Source organism: Scyliorhinus torazame, chromosome 2, assembly GCF_047496885.1.
Source record: "Scyliorhinus torazame isolate Kashiwa2021f chromosome 2, sScyTor2.1, whole genome shotgun sequence".
NCBI lineage: Eukaryota > Metazoa > Chordata > Chondrichthyes > Carcharhiniformes > Scyliorhinidae > Scyliorhinus > Scyliorhinus torazame.
The window spans coordinates 146,373,883-146,398,545 of record NC_092708.1 but is presented as its reverse complement, the minus strand read 5'-3'; the positions used below and the strand labels follow the sequence as shown (position 1 = coordinate 146,398,545).

At 43.5% G+C, this 24,663-nt stretch overlaps 1 protein-coding gene across 4 annotated transcripts in view; it reads right to left on the bottom strand.

Moving 5' to 3' along the window:
• Nucleotides 1–24,663, bottom strand: part of gulp1b (GULP PTB domain containing engulfment adaptor 1b) — a 645,746-nt gene that overhangs the window by 449,485 nt on the left and 171,598 nt on the right. For all 4 annotated transcript variants that reach the window (XM_072477928.1, XM_072477980.1, XM_072477970.1 and 1 more), the window contains exon 2: nt 9,396–9,536. The gene's annotated coding sequence lies outside the window, so the exon portion shown is untranslated. The remainder of the gene's footprint in view (nt 1–9,395; nt 9,537–24,663) is intronic.

The window sequence follows — 24,663 nt, the reverse complement described above, 5'->3', positions numbered from 1 at the left end:
AAGGTGCAGTCCCTGTATAAATGCAGTTGCAGAAATGCACTGCAGTTTGCTGGCTAATTGTATTTGGACGATCACAAAAAAAAACATGAAATCCAAAGGGAAGGATAGGCCTCCCAGCTTCAGTGATGTTACTCTGGGCGCACTCTGGCAGGAGGCTGGGCCAGGAAGATGGCCATTTGGAGCAAGCTAAGTCTTCCAGAACAATTTTAAGGAGGGTGTGCGAGCATGTGGGGAGGGTAGTGAATGCCCAGTGTGGCACCATGGTCCTGGTGGCAATGCTCAAATGATCTCACTTGAGTGGTCAAGTGAGTGACCGTATCCACACATCACATCTCACACCCATATCTCATGCTGCTTAATGCATCAGACCACCATCACCCACACAGCAGCATAGCCCAAGACACAGGACTCTTTCCTAACATCCTGACACTACATCTCATGCAGATATACTTTCAAAGTAGCCAGCCGCAAATGCATCTTTCAAAGTTCCCACATACCTCCAGCTATACAGATAAAACAGTTCAATACACCCTGCCACAATCAATGACTTCTGCCCACTCCCTTTTGGGAAAATATCATCCACTAAAGGCAAGGAATCCAGAGGATCAAGTCATGTATATTCAGCATAGTCCTTGGAATAATCAACAGGAGTGCTACAGAGTCAGTGGCATCTGGTGCAGCAGAAGCCATCCTGGGTGACAGTAAGTTGCTGCCTTATGCCCCATCTCCACTAACCTCTGCAGAGTTAATGATCGCTGTCCTCCTGATTTCCTCATCACCTGCCTTCCTTAACCCCTACAATCCCCTTATGCTTTTCTGCTTGCAGATAGTTAGGATCTGCAAGCAAGTCAAGGGACAAGAGGAGGAAAATAGCCTGCAAGAAGATGCATCATCACTCAACCTAAAGACTCACAGGAACCTGCACAGATGCTGGGACAGCACATACCTTGGAGGCTAGGATGGAATCAAGATGGGAGGGGCAGTTTCCACACCAGTTGTGCCGCAGAGGAATCAAATGATGATGTCACTGGGGTGGAATACAGGAGAACATTGGTGAACGTGTGCAGGCAAGTAAAATATCAAGGTAAAAAGCTTGGAATCTGAATAAAGAAACTTACAGAAAGATAGGAAAAAATATCTGTAGTCTTTTGATTCACTCTCAGGATTGGAATGTCACTCTAATTTACTGCTTACCCTCAGTCTGATATAATAGCATGATTTGCCGGTCTCTTCAGAATGCAGCTAAGAAGCAACCACACAGTTTTCGACCTGGAGTCACATATAGGCCAAACCCAAGGCCAACAGGTTTCCTGCCATGAAAGGACAGGAGAAAATCTGTTTGGCTTTCACATCAATCTCAAGGTTCAGTCATTTCTTTTTTTCATCGATACCAGTTTAAATTTTCTGATTTGTTCTACATTATTGGTTCACATCACTGGATTAACAATTTAGTAGTATGAAGAAAACAGTACAGACCCAGATAATTGCAGAAGTTAATATTCAGCAGAGAGATTGCAAGTAACTTTCACAGACCCCCACGGACCTTAAACCTATGCCTCCTGGTGACTGACCCCTCCACCCTGGGAAAGAGTGCCTGCCCACCCACTCTATTCATGCCCCTCATTATTTTGGAGAACTCTATCAGGTCACCCCTCAACCTCCGTCTTTCTAAAGAAAACAGCCCAAGTCTATTCAGCCCCTCCGCATAGCTAACACCCTCCATACCAGGCAACATCCCGGTAAACCTCCTCTGCACCCTCTCCAAAGCCTCCACAACCTTCTGGTAGCCCGGCGACCAGAATTGTCCGCAATTCTAACTCAAATTAGATTATGCTTCCCGGGGTTATATCTCGATAAGCACACACAAAAGCCCATTCCAGTACATGCACCTATCTTTTGGCATGTCTTCCGCATGAAATGAAATGAAATGAAAATAGTTTATTGTCACAAGTAGGCTTCAAATGAAGTTACTGTGACCAGCCCCTAGTCGCCACATTCCGGCGCCTGTTCGGGGAGGCTGGTACGGGAATTGAACCCGCGCTGCTGGCCTGCCTTGGTCTGCTTTCAAAGCCAGCGATTTAGCCCTGTGTTAAACCAGTATGCGCAATATTCTAAAGGACAATGGTGAGTCTGCTACAGGGGCTACTGTGGGTTGTAGTATCCTTATAACTGGATCGGCAGAAGCGAGCAACTAGCAAACACAGAAGAGATGTTAAAGAGATCCTTCCGGAGGTTGGAGTTCACCACAAGAAAAAGTGCACCTTTCAAGCCATTGAGGTGACCCTACCTGGGACATGATGTAAGAGCACAAGGATTACACCCTGTGGAAGACGAGGTCAAAGGGATAAATGAGGTGTCTTCCCCACAAACAAAACTGACCTTAAATCGTTTTTTTTTTGGGGGGGGGGGTGATAAACTACTATGTACATATTTCACCAAACCTAGCAATAGAATTAACCCCCTTGCATATTCTGCTAAAGAAATGTCATTGTTGGTCTTGATAGGCTCTCCAAGAGGAAGTATTCAACAGAGTAGAGCAATCGCTGCATTCCTCAGACCTGTTAGTACACTTCAGCCCTTCTAAACAACTGATATTGACCTGCAATGCCTCTCCATATGGTGCTGGTGTGGTGCTGTCCCAGGAGATGGATGGCAGCTCTGAAAGGTTGATAGCGTGTGAGTCAAGAACCCTCTCAGAGTCCAAAAAAAGGCTACTCAAAAATCGAGAAGGAAGAACCATCAATAGTCTTTGGCATCAAGATATTCTACTAGTGCTTAAATTGTAGACATTTTACCATCGTTTCTGACCACAAACCGCTCTTGGGATTCTTGAAAGAGGACAAGGCTAGGCCATCTCCACGGTCAATTGGGCAAGAATTCAATGATGGGCATTAATTCTGTCCACCTATGAATATACTTTCAAGCGTTGACCTGGCGTGCACATCGCTAATGCCTAGATGCCTCCCCTTGCAAGGAAATATCACATGTGCTCCAGTATCACAAGAAATCATCATGGCATTACAATTTTTGATATTTTGCCACTCTGGGTGATGCAGATCAGGAACTGTCCAAAGTGTTGATTAGTGAAGTATTTTAGGAAAATTGGCTTCTAAATATTGGGACAATTTAAGTGTTAAAAGCCTAGGGTTATAGTGTGCTTGACTGCAGTGATCATGGTTTAAAAAAATCTTTTGTTTTGTAAAGGCTTGGGAGCTTCTAGAAGCCACACGGTGAAATTGACCAAGGAATATGGTTTTCATTCTGGACTAATGCACTCTGGTTTGACTGGGGAAGATCCCTGGGGAGTTAATGTGTTTGGGAAGATGATGTCATTTCTGGGTGAAGCCAAGGAATGCAGAGTCGGTTTGTGGAGAAGGCTTGGGAGAGAGAAGAGGTGAGCTCTAATCTGTCCACAATTCTCACACAGGATAATTATGAAAGAATAATAATATTTAAAGCAAAGCAGTTTTGTCTGGGGCAAGGAAGATAATGAAACATGCCAGGTGAACCAACTTTTGAAGATAATCAGCCAGAGTCTGAAGGGGTTCTAAACAGAGCCAAATCTGTTTTATAAAGCAAGTATTACTCTATGCCATACTGATTTTAAGATAGATTGAGAGCTGTATGTTTATTTTCTTGTTGTTAAATAGGAAATTGAGCAGTAGTGTTTATGTGGTAATTGTAAGCTGTTCCTTTTGAATGTAAAGTTAAACAGTTCAAGATTGTATTTGTAATAATTTTTTGTTTTTAAAAAATACCTATTACTTCATGCAATCATTCCTGGGGAGAATCATTCCTTCCGCACAGTCCTAGAAATAAACTAGAATATTGGAGTTTCAGTCCAGTATCCTAGCTGTTGGGATCTCGTCTGGCATCATAAGAAAATTGAGATGCAAAATACTTATAGGATGGGTAAATGTGCCACTTTATGAGGAAATGAAACCATGCTTGACCTGCAGGAATAAAGCGAGTTGTCAGGGTTGGGATATGCCTGCGAGCAATATCATAGATGGAGGGTGTGCCACTTCCAATAGTAGGTGGCAGTGCAGGCACACCATGCAGTCGCCAGACCATGGTCATGTGACCAAGGACTCCCATATAAGTGGAGACACATCCGGCTATTACCAGAAGATGAATAGAGGAGAGGTTGAATAAACGTGGTTTGTTCTCACTAGAAAGAAGGAGGTTGAGGGGCGACCTGATAGAGGTCTACAAAATTATGAGGGGCACAGACAGAGTGGATAGTCAGAGACTTTTTCCCATTGTAGAGGGGTCAATTACTAGGGGGCATAGGTTTAAGGTGTGAGGGGCAAGGTTTAGAGGAGATGTACGAGGTAAGTTTTTTTACACAGAGGGTAGTGGGTGCCTGGAACTCGCTGCCGGAGGAGGTGGTGGAAGCAGGGACGATAGTGACATTTAAGGGGCATCTTGACAAATACATGAATAGGATGGGAATAGAGGGATATGGACCCCGGAAGTGCAGAAGATTTCAGTTTAGATGGTCGGTGCTGGCCTGGAGGGCCAAAGGACCTGTTCCTGTGCTATACTTTTCTTTATTCTTTGTTCGGTAGTAAGACACACAGGTGAACAGTCGTGCTAGGTGCAGTTCCATAGGAGTACAAATAAACTCCATGATAACTTGCTCTGTAAAAGATTGCTATCTTACCACGTGTGATTCAACAAAGCTCCTGGTTTGGACAAGTAAGGTGTTTGGTGAAATCCTTCGCAAGGAGTAGAAGACCAGAGTATGGCATCATACTCTGATACATTTGTTGCTGTACCAGGCAGAAAGCTGCTTGTAACTAAATTACTCAGCATTCATCCTGGCAGCTCTAAGCTGAAGATGTTTGCCAGGAGTTTGGTGTGAAGGCCTGGTATTGATGTTGATATCGAAAAGCTTGTTAAGCACCGTCAGCAGTACCAACTGCAATAACGGATGCCTGCTACAGCCCCACAGCATCATTAAGCAGAGTTGAGTTGACCATGGGTACGAATCCATATCAGCTATGTTGGTCCATTCCTGGGCAAAATGTTTCTGTTCGTCACTCTAACTGGATGGGCATTTTTGATGTGGAGTCACCTACATCGCATGCGATCGTTGAAGATTACACCAATGTTTTTCAGCGCACAGATTACCTGGAAGTCTTGGTATCAGACAATGGAACCATATTCACAATCGCTGAGTTTCAAAACGTCACCGCCCATAATGGTATTAAACACATTAGAACTGTGTCTTACCACCCAGCATCAAACGGATTAGCCTAGAAAGCCACCCAACCTGCCAAGTCTGACCTAAAGAAATTGTCAGGAGAACCCATGGAGACCAAAATCTCACAATTCCTCCTTAGCTATTATACCACTCCACATGAGACAACGGGAATTCCACCAGCAGAACTGCTAATGAAACATCATCTCAGAACGAGACGAAGCCTCATGTTTCCAAATTTGCCAGATAGGATGGAAGCCAGCCAAAATAATCTAAAAGCAAGCCATGATTCACATAGTACAGCAGGATAATTTATGGTAAATGAAGCCGTATACATCAGTAGTGGATCAAATTAGATCCCCGGAATTATTGCCTCTAAGAGTTAGAGTTCTTTGAAGTGATAACAAATAGGTTAGACCGAGGAGAGCCAATGGATGTTATCTATCTTGACTTCCAAAAGGCCTTTGATAAGGTGCCTCACGGGAGACTGCTGAGTAAAGTAAGGGCCCATGGTATTCGAGGCAAGGTACTAACATGGATTGACGATTGGCTGTCAGGCAGAAGGCAGAGAGTTGGGATAAAAGGTTCTTTTTCGGAATGGCAACCGGTGACGAGTGGTGTCCCGCAGGGTTCAGTGTTGGGGCCACAGCTGTTCTCTTTATATATTAACGATCTAGATGACGGGACTGGGGGCATTCTGGCTAAGTTTGCCGATGATATAAAGATAGGTGGAGGGGCAGGTAGTATGGAGGAGGTGGGGAGGCTGCAGAAAGATTTAGACAGTTTAGGAGAGTGGTCCAAGAAATGGCTGATGAAATTCAACGTGGGCAAGTGCGAGGTCTTGCACTTTGGAAAAAAGAATAGAGGCATGGACTATTTTCCAAACGGTGACAAAATTCATAATGCTGAAGTACAAAGGGACTTGGGAGTCCTAGTCCAGGATTCTCTAAAGGTAAACTTGCAGGTTGAGTCCGTAATTAAGAAAGCAAATGCAATGTTGTCATTTATCTCAAGAGGCTTGGAATATAAAAGCAGGGATGTACTTCTGAAGCTTTATGAAACATTAGTTAGGCCCCATTTAGAATACTGTGAGCAATTTTGGGCCCCACACCTCAGGAGGGACATACTGGAACTGGAGCGGGTCCAGCGGAGATTCACACGGATGATCCTAGGAATGGTAGGCCTAACATACGATGAACGTCTGAGGGTCCTGGGATTATATTCATTGGAGTTTAGGAGGTTGAGGGGAGATCTAATAGAAACTTACAAGATAATGAATGGCTTAGATAGGGTGGACGTAGGGAAGTTGTTTCCATTAGCAGGGGCGACTAGGACCCGGGGGCACAGCCTTAGAATAAAAGGGAGTCACTTTAGAACAGAGATAAGGAGAAATTTCTTCAGCCAGAGAGTGGTGGGTCTGTGGAATTCATTGCCACAGAGGGCGGTGGAGGCCGGGACGCTGAGTGTCTTTAAGACAGAAGTTGATAAATTCTTGATTTCTCGAGGAATTAAGGGCTATGGCGAGAGAGCGGGTAAATGGAGTTGAAATCAGCCATGATTGAATGGTGGCGTGGACTCGATGGGCCGAATGGCCTTCCGCTCCTATGTCTTATGGTCTTAAGACCGGACCACTTTCATATGACGTGGATGTGGCGGGACACACCATTCATAACCATCTGGATCACTTGAGTAGAGAGACACTGCAGCATTCAGTGTTGCCATTAAGAAATGTTTTTGAACTTTTGAGCATCAAAGTACCTGATTGAACTGTTATCAACATAACTGATGTCCCCGTGGAAGCAAAGAGAGATGAATCGCCTGTTAAAGAAGATGTACCTGTTATTGCAGTTCCTGTTAACAGCGATCCTGTGGAAGTATCTCAGTCAACAGAATTGTAGCACTTTACAAGGAACAGAAAACCCCCTCAAAGACTCAAGTTCTAATTATCCAACTCATGTACATACTGCCCCGGTTTCCTCCCACAAGTCCCGAAAGACGTGCTGTTCGGTAATTTGGACATTCTGAATTCTCCCTCCATGTACTCGAAAAGGCGCCAGAATATGGCGACTAGGGCCTTTCCACATTAACTTTGTTGCAGTGTTAATGTATGCCTACTTGTGACAATAAAGATTATTATTTCGTTAATATTTAGTGCTGAGTGAATTAGTCATTGAAGATTGTATAAAGGACTTAAAGAACAAAGAAAAGTACAGCATAGGAGCAGGCCCTTCGACCCTCCAAGCCTGTGACGACCATGCTGCCCATCTAAACTAAAATCCTTCTACACTTCCTGGGTCCCTATCCCTCTTTTCCCATTCTATTCATGTATTTGTCAAGATGCCCCTTAAATGTCACTATTGTCCCTGCTTCCACCACCTCCTCCGGCAGCGAGTTCCAGGCACCCACTACCCTCTGTATAAAAAAAACTTGCCTTGTACATCTCCTGTAAACCTTGCCCCTCGCACCTTAAACCAAGACCCCCTAGTAATTGACCCCTCTGCCCTGGGAAAAAGCCTCTGACTATCCACTCTGTCTATGCCCCTCTTAATTTTGTAGACCTCTATCAGGTCGCCCCTCAACCTCCGTCGTTCCAGTGGGAACAAACCGAGTTTATTCAACCGCTCCTCATAGCTAATGCCCTCCATACCAGGCAACATCCTGGTAAATCTCTTCTGCACCCTCTCTAAAGCATCCACATCCTTCTGGTAGTGTGGTGACCAGAATTGAACACTATACTCCAAGTGTGGCCTAACTAAGGTTCTATACAGCTGCAACATGACTTGCCAATTCTTATACTCAATGCCCCGGCCAATGAAGGCAAACATGCCATATGCCTTCTTGACTACCTTTTCCACCTGTGTTGCTCCTTTCAGTGACCTGTGGACCTGTACACCTAGATCTCTCTGACTGTCAATAATCTTGAGGGTTCTACCATTCACTGTATATAAAGAGTGAGAGATGTGGTGATTGCCCCTTTATGGGCAACATAGCAGAGTAAGGGTGACATGGTCAATCGGGAATCAGTGTGTGAAATCACTCCATGGTGAGAGAGGCAGAATGGCAAAGACATGTTGGGAGCTAGATATAGCCATGAGGCTGCTGTGCAATTCTTATTAATAAATACCTTTTGTGTTCATTAATTATGTCTGTGAAAGTGCATCTTCACAATATCCTATAGAAAGTACTAAGATTAAGGTTATTCCGATAGTCATTTAGTTGATTTCATCCACAAGAAAGATCACTTGAAGCTAGGAACATGCTTTCACATGATCACCCATTTTATTACAATCCAGTGTTCCCTAGGTTAATTAAGACTACAATTCAGGTGCAGATAATAAAACCATTAACAAATGGTGAATGCTACATGTTGAAGCCAAGCTGCTAAATTACATGAGTAATCTTACAGACCATAGTGCCATCTGCAATAAGATTGACTGTCAAGGCTTTACCACCACAATTCAACAAGAGTACAAACTCAATATGGATGTCACTGGATTTACCACTCATCTTACATTGTGTAAGTTTTTATGTTCTTCTTGCACCACTGTACTACAATAAATTATTTTTTGCAATTGCATTCATTTTCTCACTGAAACTGTCAGGGTAAGGTGGTAAATTCTGGTTTAGTCCAAAGACTGAGGACTGAAGAGAAATAAGAGTAGAGCTTCAATTCAACAAATGCCGATAGGTACAAGCAACTAAATTTGCCAAGACTTATATATTCATTTTTCTCTTTGTTCTGCTCACAACTTGCAATTTTTTTGCTTTCCACACATCTATACAGGAAATAAAATATCCCACCAGCTTGAGTGGAGACCAATCTGCCTGGGTGGAAATACACCTTTATTCCTTCATTTTATTGAGTTAATATCTAAAAATAAAGTACACTTGATCTCAAAAATTATTTCACTGTACCGAACGTAAATGGTTATTTATTGTTAATATGAAACAAATTGTGCAATCCGTTCAATGTTCCCCGAACAGTGGAAAGTAATTTTGAAATACCAAAGATTCTAATCTCATTGTAGCTTTGGGTCAAAACAAAATAATCCTGAAACCAACAGTCAGTTAAGTTAGATAAAGCTTTCGTAAATGTCACTTTTCTTCAGAACTCAAGTGTGTCCGGCCACGTAGCAGAACAGACATACCTCCTACATCATCTTGCCTCCATCGTTTCAGAAAGTCTCACCTTATTTTATTAGAAGCAACCTTTGATTTTTTTTTTTGAGCCACCCACTGTTCAGCTGAAGAAAGGAGATTCTCATTCCACAACAATCCCTTGCCTTTGGAGTGATCGACTGTCCATCATTTATCTGGACATCAGCAGCAGCTAGAATAAATACAATAAAGAAGTTCAGTGACCAATGGCCTGAGTTGCAAATTATGATGAGAATTAGTTTTGCACACTGGCCACTGAGCGTGCAATCACAAATAATATTTCACAAATTCAGCCATCAAAACAGGCAGCTGACATGCGCCCATACGGGGCAGCACGGCAGCATAGTGGTTAGTACAGTTGCATCACAGCTCCAGGGTCCAAGGTTCGATTCCTTGGGTCACTGGCTATGCAGAGTCTGCACGTTCGCCCCGTGTCTGCGTGGATTTCCTCCGGGTGCTCCGGTTTCGCCCACAATCCAAAGATTGTGCAGGTTAGGTGGATTGGCCATGCTAAATTGCCCTTAGGTCCAAAAAGGTTAAGTGGGGGTCACTGGATTATGAGGATAGAGTAGATATGTGGGCTTGAGTAGGGTGCTCTTTGTAGGGGCCGATGCCGACTCGATAGGGCGAATAGCCTCCTTCTGCACTGTAAATTTTATGATAAGAAAAACTTCACTGAAGATTTTTGCAGTAAAACATTAAATGAAACTGCCCAGTGCAGCTCAGCTTTGTGTGTACCTCAGTACATAATAGCGGACATCACTGTAATTTATTCCATTTATTTCCTTTTGTCTAGTGACTCGGCCCCTTAAGCCGAGAAATACTATCAATGATAGCTCCCAAAGATGGCCACAATACATCTGTTAAGCATGTGCTAGTCTCTTCTTCTTGTAAGGGGCACAGATAGGCGCTTCTGTGGACGTGAAAGAGACTCCAGGATGGTATGTTGCCTCCCTGGTGCCAGGGTCCAGGATGTCTCCGAACGGGTAAAGGACATCCTGAAGGGGGAGGGCAAACAGGCAGAGGTCGTTGTACATATTGGTACTAACGACATAGGCAGGAAGGGGCATGAGGTCCTGCAGCAGGAGGTCAGGGAGCTAGGCAGAAAGTTAAAAGACAGGACCTCGAGGGTTGTAATCTTGGGATTACTCCCTGTGCCACGTGCCAGTGAGGCTAGAAATAGGAAGATAGAGCAGCTAAACACGTGGCTAAACAGCTGGTGGAGGAGGGAGGGTTTCCATTATCTGGACCACTGGGAGCTCTTCCGGGGCAGGTGTGACCTATATAAGGACGGGTTGCATCTAAACTGGAGAGGCATAAATATCCTGGCCGCGAGGTTTGCTAGTGTCACATGGGAGGGTTTAAACTAGTATGGCAGGGGGGTGGGCACGGGAGCAATAGGTCAGAAGGTGAGAGCGTTGAGGGAGAACTAGGGAATAGGAACAGTGTGGCTCTGAGGCAGAGCAGACAGGGAGAAGTTGCTGAACACAGCGGGTCTGATGGCCTGAAGTGCATATGTTTTAATGCAAGAAGTATTACGGGTAAGGCAGATGAACTTAGAGCTTGGATTAGTACTTGGAACTATGATGTTGTTGCCATTACAGAGACCTGGTTGAGGGAGGGGCAGGATTGGCAGCTAAACGTTCCAGGATTTAGATGTTTCAGGCGAGATAGAGGAGGATGTAAAAGGGGTGGCGGAGTTGCGCTACTGGTTCGGGAGAATATCACAGCTGTACTACGGGAGGACACCTCAGAGGGCAGTGAGGCTATATGGGTAGAGATCAGGAATAAGAAGGGTGCAGTCACAATGTTGGGGGTTTACTACAGGCCCCCAAACAGCCAGCGGGAGATAGAGGAGCAGATAGGTGGACAGATTTTGGAAAAGAGTAAAAACAGGGTTGTGGTGATGGGAGACTTCAACTTCCCCAATATTGACTGGGACTCACTTAGTGCCAGGGGCTTAGGCGGGGCAGAGTTTGTAAGGAGCATCCAGGAGGGCTTCTTAAAACAATATGTAGACAGTCCAACTACGGAAGGGGCGGTACTGGACCTGGTATTGGGGAATGAGCCCGGCCAGGTGGTAGAAGTTTCAGTAGGGGAGCATTTCGGGAACAGTGACCACAATTCAGTAAGTTTTAAAGTGCTGGTGGACAAGGATAAGAGTGGTCCTAGGATGAATGTGCTAAATTGGGGGAAGGCTAATTATAACAATATTAGGCGGGAACTGAAGAACATAGATTGGGGGCGGATGTTTGAGGGCAAATCAACATCTGACATGTGGGAGGCTTTCAAGTGGCAGTTGAAAGGAATTCAGGACCGGCATGTTCCCGTGAAGAAGAAGGATAAATACGGCAATTTTCAGGAACCTGGGATAACGAGAGATATTGTAGGCCTCGTCAAAAAGAAAAAGGAGGCATTTGTCAGGGCTAAAAGGCTGGCAACAGACGAAGCCTGTGTGGAATATAAGGAAAGTAGGAAGGAACTTAAGCAAGGAGTCAGGAGGGCTAGAAGGGGTCACGAAAAGTAATTGGCAAATAGGGTTAAGGAAAATCCCAAGGCTTTTTACACGTACATAAAAAGCAAGAGGGTAGCCAGGGAAAGGGTTGGCCCACTGAAGGATAGGCAAGGGAATCTATGTGTGGAGCCAGAGGAAATGGGCGAGGTACTAAATGAATACTTTACATCAGTATTCACCAAAGAGAAGGAATTGGTAGATGTTGAGTCTGGAGAAGGGTGTGTAGATAGCCTGGGTCACATTGAGATCCAAAAAGACGAGGTGTTGGGTGTCTTAAAAAATATTATGGTAGATAAGTCCCCAGGGCCTGATGGGATCTACCCCAGAATACTGAAGTAGTGAAAGTCAGAGAGATGTAGGAGTACAGGTTCACAGGTCACTGAAAGGGGCAACACAGGTGGAGAAGGTAGTCAAGAAGGCATACGGCATGCTTGCCTTCATTGGCCGGGGCATTGAAGTATAAGAATTGGCAAGTCATGTTGCAGCTGTATAGAACCTTAGTTAGGCCACACTTGGAGTATAGTGTTCAATTCTGGTCGCCACACTACCAGAAGGATGTGGAGGCTTTAGAGAGGGTGCAGAAGAGATTTACCAGAATGTTGCCTGGTATGGAGGGCATTAGTTATGAGGAGCGGTTGAATAAACTCGGTTTGTTCTCACTGGAACGACGGAGGTTGAGGGGCGACCTGATAGAGGTCTACAAAATTATGAGGGGCATCGACAGAGTGGATAGTCAGAGGCTTTTCCCCAGGGTAGAGGGGTAAATTACTAGGGGGCATAGGTTTAAGGTGAGAGGGGCAATGTTTACAGTAGATGTACGAGGCAAGTTTTTTTACACAGAGGGTAGTGGGTGCCTGGAACTCGCTACCGGAGGAGGTGGTGGAAGCAGGGACGATAGTGACATTTAAGGGGCATCTTCAAATACATGAATAGGATGGGAATACAGGGATACGGACCCAGGAAGTGTAGAAGATTGTAGTTTAGTCGGGCAGCATGGTCGGCACCGGCTTGGAGGGCCGAAGGGCCTGTTCCTGTGCTGTACATTTCTTTGTCCTTTGTTGTAACTTTAGTCAACAAGTTGAAATTCACTGCATTTCAGGTGTGAGATCCCTTAATCCCAGCAAGAAAACAAAAGTGCAGAGAGAGAAAGAATGTAGAGAGAAAAAAGGAAAAGGACGAGAGAAAAGGGATGATAAAATACCAAAAACCTATTTTTTAAGGCATCACTGTTGCACTCACTGCTAGACAATGTTGCTGAAGGGTTATTAAACAATTATAGACTGATCAATAGTATGGGCAAGGATCCTAATGTCTGTTTAAGGCAATTGCCCTAGCTACTGGGAAATTGCCCACAGCCAATATAACATTGTCATTATTTCAAGCATCTGCGGAGCGAAATAAAAATGTTTGCATGATTTTTGTTTGCAAGAATTTGGGAAGGACAAATGTCAACCCCAGTACTTCAAAACTTTTAAAGTGAATTAAATTTAATTTCCAGGATCAGCTTTTCTTCCCATTCAACAATGGAACATCACCAAATTTAACATAAATAGCGATATACAAAGATCCGAAAGGAAAGAAACTATTTACTTCAATTCAAACTTATCATACCACATGGTTAATATTATAGAGTCCACTCCAGTACTCAACACAGGAGTGAAATATCTCATGGCCGTTTTTCAAAAACAGAAGCAAGCTCTCCTTGTACCTTTGCCAACATTCTTCCCTCAATTAAATTGTCGGAAACACATCACCTAGTCACCCTGTTCTGATGAAAGGTCATTGACCTGAATCATTATCTCTGTTTCTCTCCAGAGATGCTGTTGACTGCTGAGCAATTCCACAATTTTGTTTTAATTGCTGATTTGCAACATCTGCAGTAATTAGCTTTTGTTTTAACCAGTCATTCATCACTTTACTGTGTGCAAATTAGATGCAAAATTTCCCTAAAGAACAGTGGTTGTATTTATTTAAAAGTTGCCTAAATTCTTGAAACATTTCTCAGAGGTGTGTTACGGGTCTATATAAATAGAAATATTCGTTTTGCACAGAGTTGATTGCCTAGTAGATGACTGTCTAGTCTCTACTGACAATGGTTTTCCAGCCTCATTCCTATATCCTCCAATGTTTTTATTTGTTTAATATTTTTCAATGGCATGCATCACTGAAGTGATGAAGTCTCAAACCTAGAGTTAGTAAAGTTCAGTTCATCAAGAAGTTTGACAACAGATCTTGATGAGATGAGTTTTCAACATCATATATCGACGGTGATCGCATCTAATCCAGGTCAAAATGCAGCAAGTGCGCTCCATTGCATTCAACTTCAGTTCATCTGTCATTGGCTAAAACCAAGGTTCAGTCTCGTCTCGGTCGCAGCACTGATTCAGATGGTTGTGGGTTCAAGTCCTATTCTGGAGACCCGAGTACATAATCCTGATTGACACTTGTGGTGGTATGTATTAGGGGTCATGTGGGACTGTGAAGCCGTGATGCTGTTGGCTGATAGATCCCGGGTCCTGGTTGGCTGTTGACTCCTGGCTCCGCCCTGAAGGCGGAGTATAAGAACCCGAGCTTCTCCCCGCTGCTTCATTCTGTTGCTGAACTGATGGGGACAAGTCTCGCTTAATAAAGCCTCATCGACGTCATCACTACTCGTCTCTCTCGTAAGTCATTGTGCGCTACAACACTCTAGTGCAGTAGAGGGATTGCTGAACTTTCAAGTGTGATAGCATTCAGAGAAGACGCTAAGACAAGGCCCCATCTGTCTTCTCAAGTGGATGTAAGAGATCCCATCGTGAGCGGGGACATTCTAATAGTGCCTGAGCCAACTTTTCTCCCTTAACCAATACTGCTGAAACAAATGATCATCAATAGTCAGTCACTGCCTTTGAAGCACTTTGCTGTAAAGAGGGAAGCTCTTACATTCACCTCTAAGGGATCTATTGTTTTTTATCTAAAGTATTATGTATTTTTTTTCCCCACTTCAGACAGTCCAATTGATGAATCAAAAAATAATTGTAGATTATTTAACAGGTATTTTCAAAAGGACTTCGATAAGGTGCCTTCGATAGTGTTATAGACTAATAAATACGGTTAGAGAATGTGGAGGCAGTTCCCAAGTGGTAAAAGGGATTACTCGTTGACTTCAAGACAGAAAACTGTGGGTTGAGTCAAGTGTAGTTATTCAGAGTGGCCCAAGTGGAAAATGGTATTCCACAAGCACCATGCTGGGACCACTGCTTTTCGCAATTTATATTAAATGTTTGAAATCTTGGTGGATGAAACCAAATTTGGAGGCGGGGGCATGCACCGCAAGGGATAGTCAATACAGAGGAGGATTGACTGCAACTAATTACAGGAGGAAATTAACAAACTTGCAGAGTGGGAGAAAATGAAGTTCAACACATAAATGTAAGTTTATACATTTTGGTATGAACAGGGAGGGCACTTATCACTTGGGAGGTGCAAGTCCAGGTGAGGTAGAAGAACACAGGCTTCTCGGACTACAAATACATCAATAAGTAAAGGTTATGCAATGGGTTAACAAGGTCTTTAAATAAAAACAAGCAATAGGCTTTTCAATATTATCCCTCGAGAAATAAACGAGGGAAATGCTGCTGAACCTGCATGCAGTACTGGACGCCATATTATAAAAATGATGCAGAGGCATTGGTAAAGGGATTTGTGGCGATACATACAGGATGTTTGTGAAAGAATTGATATAGCCCCCGCAGAAGCCATGGGGTGTGTACCATTTGTTTCCCGTGACCACCAATGAATAGAAACTTCAGCGGTAATAGGCCAAGTCTTCCCCTTTAACGAGGGGAGCCCTCACAATATAAAAAACCCAGCTTGGGTGCAGGTGGGGAGAGAGTTCCTTCGAGGAGAGATTTAGATTTGTATTTGTCACGTGTACCGAGGTACAGTGAAAAGTATTGCAATCATCTTCTTCTTTATTAGTATCACAAGTAGGCTTACATTAACGCTGCAATTAAGTTACTGTGAAAATCCCCTTGTCACCACACTACGGTGCCTGTTCAGGTATACAGGGAGAATTCAGATGATACAAATTACCTAGCAGCACGTCTTTTGGGACTTGTGGGAGGAAACAGGAGGACCCGGAGGAAACCCACGCAGACGCAGGGAGAACGTGCAGACTCCACACAGACGGTGACCCAAGCCAAGAATCGAACCTGGGTTCCTGGTGCTGTGAAGCTACAGTGCTAACCACTGTGCTACCATGCCGTCCACAGTCTGACTACAGTCCAGGAAGATGGTTCCATACATGAAAAGCATAGTACATATGATAAATACACAATCTAAATACAGAGACCTAGACATCGGTTGAAGCATACGGAGTACAGGAGTACAGTAGAGAAGATGCATAGAGATATCAGTTCAGTCCATAAGAGGGTCATTCAGGAGTCTGGTAACAGTGGGAAAGAAGCTGTTTTTAAATCTGTTAGTGTACTATGCAAAGCAAGTTCTACTAAATTTGCAAGATATTTTGTGAACATTTACTCGTTAAGCCCAAAAATATCAATAAGACATTCCCAGTTATACTTTTATTTTCACCTGAGAGTTTTCCTATTCCTTCCAGGGTCTTGATGTTTCCTTCACTTCGCCTGGGACTCAAGAATTCTGAATTCCGTTAGTATTTCTGCCATTCCCCAAGGCATGAAGCATAGTGGTTAGCACAGCTGCTTCACAGCTCCAGGGTCCCAAGTTTGATTCCTGGCTTGGGTCACTGTCTGTGCAGAGTCTGTACGTTCTCCCAGTGTGTGCGTGGGTTTCCTCCGGGTGCTCCGGTTTCCCCTCACAGTCCAAAGATGTGCAGGTTAGGTGGATTGCCATGATAAATTGCCCTTAGTGTCCAAAAAGGTGAGGTGGGGTTACTGGGTTACAGGGTTACGAGGTTAGGGTGGAGGTGTGGGCTTAGGTAGGGTACTCTTTCCAAGTGCCGGTGCAGACTCGATAGGCCGAATGGCCTCCTTCTGCACTGTAGATTCTATGTTCTCAGACTTTAGTATCTTCTGCCCAATGCAAGAGGTTGGAAAAGAATAACTCAAGTGGGAGGGGTCTTTCATTAAGCTGCCCGCTTTCCCAAGACAACAAGAGGTGTAGCCAGCCTCAATGGATGGGAGGCGAGTTTGTGTGATGGACTGGGCTGTCTTCACGACTCTCTGTAGTTTCTTACGATCTTGGGCCCAGCAGTTGCTATGCCAAGCTGTGATGCAGCCAGATCGGACGTTTTCCATGGTGCATCTGTAAAAATTGTTCAGAGTCAATGTGGGGGGCGGCACGTGGTGCAGTGGTTTGCACTGGGGCTGCAGCACTGAGGACCTGGGTTCGAAACCCGGCCCTGGCTCACTGTCCATGTGGAGTTTTCACATTTTCCCCGTGTCTGCGTGGGTTTCATCCACACAACCCAAAGATGTGCAGGTTAGGTGGATTGGCCACATTAAATTGCCCCTTAATTGGGAAAAGAAATAATTGGGTACTCTAAATTTATTTTTAAAAAGAGTAAATGTGAACATGCTGAATTTCCTTCGTTTTCTGAGGATGTATATAGGCGCTGTTGTGCTTTCTTGGTCGTATCGTCGATGTGGGTGGACCAGGGCAGATTGTTGGTGATGTGCACATCTCAGAACCATTGATGCAGACAAGGGTGTGGACTACACTTTGCTTCCTGAAGTTGATGACAAGCTCTTTAGTTTTGCTGACATTGAGGGAGAATTGTTGTCATTACACCATGCCACTAGGTTCTCTCTCCCTCCTGTACCCTAACTCATCATTGTTTGAAAGCCAGTCGTGTCACCAGCAAACATGTTGATGGAGTTGGAGCAGAACTATGCCACACAGTCGTGTGTGCATAGTAGGGGGCTAACTACGCAGTCTTGCAGGCCCCGGTGTTGAGGACTATCATGGAGGAGGTGTTGCTGTTTGTCCTTTGTTATGGGCCATGGTTTAGAAAACCCCGAAGTATATCATGGAGGTCACCTGACCTACAACTGTTCATTGATTTTAGTTACAATGAGTACAAGAGTCTGCCTTTCAGGTGTTATTCAACAGTGTTCTGAGGTGATTTTAATCAAAAAAACAAGCTTTATTCTACAAATTTATTTAACATTTGTGTAAACACACACAGTAAGAATTATTATCAACTGCAAACATAAAGACCCCACACAGCTATAGTAATCTATGCATAACTCTTAATAAAGTTCCCCCTTAACTGTTCCAATTCAGTAACAAAATCCAAGTAAGACCAGAACCCCCTTTTCAAAAGTGTGGCCTAGCACATGGCACTCTTAGGGGTATAAGACTTGTTATTGATACTCTTGTTCCCCTTTCCAACAGGAGGTTTGAATTTCTTCCAGAAAGCAATTATCTCTTTTAAGTTATCACGTAGTCTGGAAACAGCTTTTAAAATGTAGAGAAACACTTCTTTCAACCTGTGCAGTTCAAAACCAGTCCAAAACTCAAAACGAAAGTAAAACTCAGAGCCACAAACCAGCTGCAAACGCAAAGCGAAGGTAAAAACCAACTCCCAGGGCCACAGCCCAGCTCCACCCACACAATGACATCACTGAATCCATGTGATAAGACAAAAACATTTCTTAAAGGGACACTCCCATGACACCTTACTGATTGTAGTCTATGTGTCAGGAAGTCGAGGATCCAGTTGCAGAGGGAGGAGCCAAGTCCAAGTTTGGATATGAGGTTGGCTAGATTTATCGTGATGAAGGCAGAGCTGTAGTCAATGAATAGGAGTCTGACATAGGAGTCCTTGTTGTCGAGATACTCCAGGAATAAATGTAGGGCCAGGGCGATGGTGCCTACTGTGGACCGGTTGTGGCGGTATGCAAATTCCAGTGGATCAAGGCATTCTGGGAGAATGGAATTGATGTGTCTCATGACCAACCTATCGAAGACGAGATTTGTGTATTGTAATAAAAGAGTATCATTTTTTATCCTACTTGCTGTTCCTGCTTATTCTCTTGGCATGGATGTTACAAGAATAAACAACAGATTTGTTGTTGATCTGTCGTCACCAGTATCCAGTAGGCATCAATGTGGAGACCATTTTCACTCTCTCTATTTATGACCACGGTAACACATGAGTAACATTTGCAGAAAACACGTCAAAAAGTAGCACAGTTAGCTACAAAGAGGACAGTGCTCAACCCGAGGAGGAGAACGATGGGTTTGCAGGTTAAGCAAATAGATATTAGGTGATATTTAAAGTGAAAATATTGTGACGGAATATGTTATCAAAAAGAGAAATGTTTATTCAATGGTAAAAGCTTTAAATCGAGAAAGGAGCAGAAAGACATATGTGTTTCGTATTCTACATTTCAAACATCGGAACATAGAATGATTTCTGCCACAGAAGGAGGCTATTCAGCCCATCATGTTCTTGCCGGCTGAAAAAGAACTAGCGAATCACATTCCAGCTCTTGGTCTATTGTTCTGTAGGTGACAGCTCTCATGTGCCTATCCAAGTGTTTTTTAATTGTCCCCTTTCAGGCAGCGGGTTCTGGACTCCCATTACAGTCTGTGAAAGAAAATCACGCCTCAACACCCCTTTCATCATTCTATCAATTACTTTAAATCTATACCCAGGTTATTTACCCTCCTGCTAACAGAGATAGGCCCTTCCTTTCCACTCGACATGCGACATGCATCATTTAATAAACCTCAATTACATTTACTCTCAGCCTCTTTTGTTCCAAAGAAAACAACCCCAGCCCATCCATTTCTTCCTCATAGTTAAATTTCCCATTCCTGCTAACATTGTTAAACATCTCCTTTGTACTGTCTCTTATCTGATCACATCGTTCCTATGATGTGGTGACTAGAACCGTACACAAAAGTCAAGCTGCAGTCTGATTAGTGTTTTATACAGTTCCAATATAATCTCCCGACTCTTAATACCAGATCTTAGCCAATAAATGAACGTATCCCATGCCTTCTCGGCCACCTTACCTGCCTGACTTGTAACTTATAGGGATCTGCGGACATGTATGCCAAGGTCCCTCTGTTCCACAACGCGTATCACAACCTTACCATTTAATGTTTATTCATTTTCCATGTTTGTCTCTAAATCATTTGATTATACACAACAAACAGCAAGAAACCCAGTACTGAAACTTGCAAAAACCCATTGAATGTTAAATTGATAGCAATTTAGTAATAGTGTAATTCAATGTACTATTTAATTGTATTCAAGTGCTGGGTATTAACTGGAATTTTGCTTGTGCTCCTATGTAAATCAAAACTGTGTTTGATGCTTAAAGAGGTATATGCTCATAATGTGCAACAAAATAAATAAATGATAATAAAAGTACATTAAAAAATGACTGCAAGTTCTATTCTTCATCCACTGGTGTTCTCGGAAAATAACATGGTAGATGAGGAGAGTTGCCTAAAAGGTGATGCTTGGAACCCAAGAACAAAAAATCAGAAAAGTACAAACTCTAGTGGCTGTTGTGGAAAATGGAAGGTGAGTGCGCATTGTTGGGATATGACTACCCTCAAAAGTACTCGGACTCTGAATCATATGATCAGCGGTGCATGAATAAAGTGTGGACATGGGTCACATACCTCCCAAACAGAAAACAAGGTATGGCCTTGTTTTGCAATATCATTTACTTAAGAGTAAAATATTTTGTGAGTTGGTTACTGGTGAGTTTGCTAGTGACAGAGGTTTGGAACTTCTATTATAAGTTCTTAGATGATCAAGAATGTCTATTTTTGTTGAATCTTTATGAGGCTTGGCCAGCTTTTGGAAAACATGAAAGACTAAGTCCTGGGTTTTAACAGATTGTATAAATGTTTGACAAAAAATTAATTTGGGGAATCCAGAGATCAGTATTGGCATTTAAATTGCTGGATTGGGCTAAAATGCTAAGTCCCGAAAGACGTGCAATTAGGGAAATTGGACCGTCTAAAAAATTCTCCCTCCATGTACCCGAACAGGCATTGGAGTGTGGCGACTAGGGGATTTTCACAGTAATGCCATTGCAGTGTTAATGTAAGCCTACGTGTGACACTAATTCAATGTAAAATTGTTGCATTAAGCCATTTTATAAAGTATTGATGTAGTCTCGAGGATGTACATCTGTCTATAGCTATTTCATAATCTGATCTAGTCTCCAGTTGCCTATACTGTTGAGTAAACCTTCTAGGAAAAAGGCCCGAATTTGACATGGAATATAATAACTTTTTGGAAAGTCAGAATCTGGAGTTCACCCACTAAGGAAATTATTATATCACCTTAACAAAACTTGATGTATTAATGATATCATGTGATAAGAATTATTGAGAAAAAAAACTTGTCTTGATTTACACAGAAAATTTGTTCATCCTTCTTGTCAAAGATTTAAAATCCTGCTAAGAAAATGCAGGTGTAGGTGGTTACCTGGTCTGGCCTACATACGACTCCTGACCCACAGAAATGTGGTTGGCTCTTTAAGTGCCGTCAGGGATGGACATAAATGTTGGTCCAGCTAGCGAAGTCCACATTCATGAACAAATAAAGAAATAAAATAGAAGTACAAAATTTATATAAAGTATCAGAGAACGGTGTCACATCGTGTCATAAGCCTTCTGTAGGCACATGCCTTGGACAAGAATGTTGCTATGGATCTAATGGTACAAGACAAAGACAAAAATATTTCATTCTACATTTTATAGATCTAGCAACCAAATTGAAACTTTCCACAGAAATACCGAGCAAGGGAAAAGAGTTATTCTAGATAAAACCATGGAGAAAATCGATAGGGACCAGACATGGGACGCCAGGACAGATGGTGATTGATAGTGGAGGGGAATGTGCCCAACATGAGTTTTAAAACAGTGACAAAAGTATGATCATGGTTTTATGAAGCTATGCTTTATTTAAAAAATTACTTTCTGAACTTCAGGCTGGAAACTATTAATAGAATTTTAAAAATGTAATTTTCTAATGATATGAAATTATGGTCAAAGATGGACTTCTGCGTAATTAATATTTTCTATGTTAAAAAAACATTGAAATAGAGACAACCTGTCTACAAAGCCCCAGTAGAAACTATTGCCTTAAAAGAGTATGAATCTGGGGCATCTCCGACTCCATTGGGGAAACATTCAGAAAATCACCTGGATATTCAACCAGCTGGAGAAAAAACATCACCACATGAATAATGAGCCTTTGACTGTGATAGGAAATTTCCAGACATAATCTAATTATCTAAGCCAGGCAACTGGAATCCACCAGCCATGACCACATTTGGGTCACCTGGCAGTTGGAGAGATATGGTTACATGACAAGTCAACTAACCCTTTATGTTTAAGCACTTCTTTGCAGAGTACAAGCAAATGTGATGCTGAAGAAGCAAGATCCCTTTGTGACACATTCTCTCCACCTATTTCTACAAATTTAAACCAGGCGAAATCGAAGTCCTCAGCAGAGGGCTCAATTTCTGCACCACCACCAAAATTGACCTCATCAGCCTCGCGGCAGACACGGAGGAATTCATCAGGCGAATGAGGCTCCGGGAGTTCTTCTACAGACCACAAGAGGCCGACAGCGAACCCAATGAGACAACCAGTGAACCGGAACAACAGACCGAGAGATTTAAGGTGCAGCAACCGAAGAGGAAAGAGTCGAATTGGAACCTACCGGAAGGCCCCTGCACTAGACTCGACATGTAATCTCAAGCCGTCAGGAGTCGCGTCAATGTCAGATTCATCAGTCGCATTCACAAGACTTCCTGCTTCCACCCTAAACACATTAAAGAAGCCATCCTCTATGGACAAGCCCTCCGTATACACAGGATCTGCTCAGATGAGGAGGAGCAAAACAGACATCTGCAGACGCTGAAAGATGCCCTCGTACGAACGGGATATGGCACTCGACTCATCGATCGACAATTCCAACGTGCCACAGCAAAAAACCGCACCGACCTCCTCAGATGACAGACACGGGACACAACCAACAGAGTATCCTTCATCGTCCAGTACTTCCCCGAAGCAGATAAATTACGACATCTTCTTCGCAGCCTTCAACACGTCATCGATGAAGACCATCAATTCAGTCGAGACAGTTTGTACCAAAGAACAGTGGCTTTAATCAACAAGATGTGTGCCAACCTGTAGCTTCTCCTGCACTGAGAGCCTGTCTCAGATCCGCTGGTTGTATACCTCCTCAGAGGGGCGGAGCCACAGGCAGAGCCAACAGCAGCATCAACACAACAATTCAACAGCAACAGTAACAGCAACAACAGTAAGTATATACAATAGTGGATGTCGATGACAATAGTAATAATAGAACAACAGTGAGTATATACAATAGCCATACGTGGCTCACCACAGAACATCTTGCCAAGATCATCCCCACAACTTGCCTTCAAACAACCATGCAACCTCAAACAAACCATTGTTTGCAGCAAACTATACTGCCCTCAGAAGAGCGACGACGACACCACACAACCCTGCCATGGCAATCTCTGCAAGACGTGCCAGATCATCGACATGGATACCAGTATTACACTTGAGAACACCACACACTAGGTATGTGGGCAACTCGTCCAATGTTGTCTACCTCATACGCTGCAGGAAAGGATGTCCCGAAACATGGTACATTGGCGAGACCATGCAGGCGCTGCGACAACGGATGAACAGACATCGCGCGACAATCACCAGGCAGGAATGTTCCCTTCCAGTCGTGGAACACTTCAGCAGTCAAGGGCATTCAGCCGCTGATCTCCGGGTAAGCGTTCTTCAAGGCAGCCTTCAGGGCGTGCGACGACGCAGAATCGACAAACAGAAACCTATAGCCAAGTTCCGCACACATGAGTACGGCCTCAACCGGGACCTTGGATTCATGTTGCATTACACTCACCCCCCCACCATCTGACCTGGGCTTGCCTAGGTCCTACCAGCTGTCCTGGCTTGAGACAATTCACATCTCTTTAAACTGGGATTATCCTTCTCTCTGGATCTGTAAAGACTTAATTACCGGCAAATGCTTGCATTCAAAGTATCGTCCTGCATCTATGACTTTGACTATATATAGGTTTCTGGAATCTACCTCTTCTTTCAGCTGAGGAAGGAGCAGTGCTCCGAAAGCTAGTGATTTGTAACAAACCTGTTGGACGTCAACCTGGTGTTGTAAGACTTCTTACTGTCCAAACTAAAACCCTGTCTGTTGCTTGATAATCCATGTGCTGCAGAGAGAGATTTTAAAAATAACTCAACACAGCAGCTGCAGTCTCCATCACAAGCTATAAACCGACTGTCAACTTATTCACCGTCTCAATACTGACCCAAGAAGGGTCGGCAGGTTCAGCCTGAAACCAGCAAAGTCACGAATCTCCAGAATCAGTGGGCGGCAGAGTGTCCACGCCGTCGTAATCACCGTTGCATTTTACGACTGCATGAACGTGCCGACCCTGATTTGTTATGTTGTAGGTGTAACATAAGCGGCTCCCTTGTGGTGCACTTGACAAAGGAAGGTTCAGACGTGGAGATAACGCCAACACGTTTATTAAACTATTTACACTTCTATTACTCGGGTTCGACACTACTGCTAATCCCACTATAGCTACCCAGACTGACTAACCAGTTGCTGCAATCCACGTGGTGGGTGTAATATTGAATCAACACTGTGTCTCTACTCACCGACTGTCTCCACTGGAAAGAGGTAGATCATGTGTGTGGTGTCCTTTATATATGGGTTGGTGTAATGCTCTCCTGTGGTCGTGTCACCTGTGTGTATCGTGAATGTCCATTGATCGTGTCC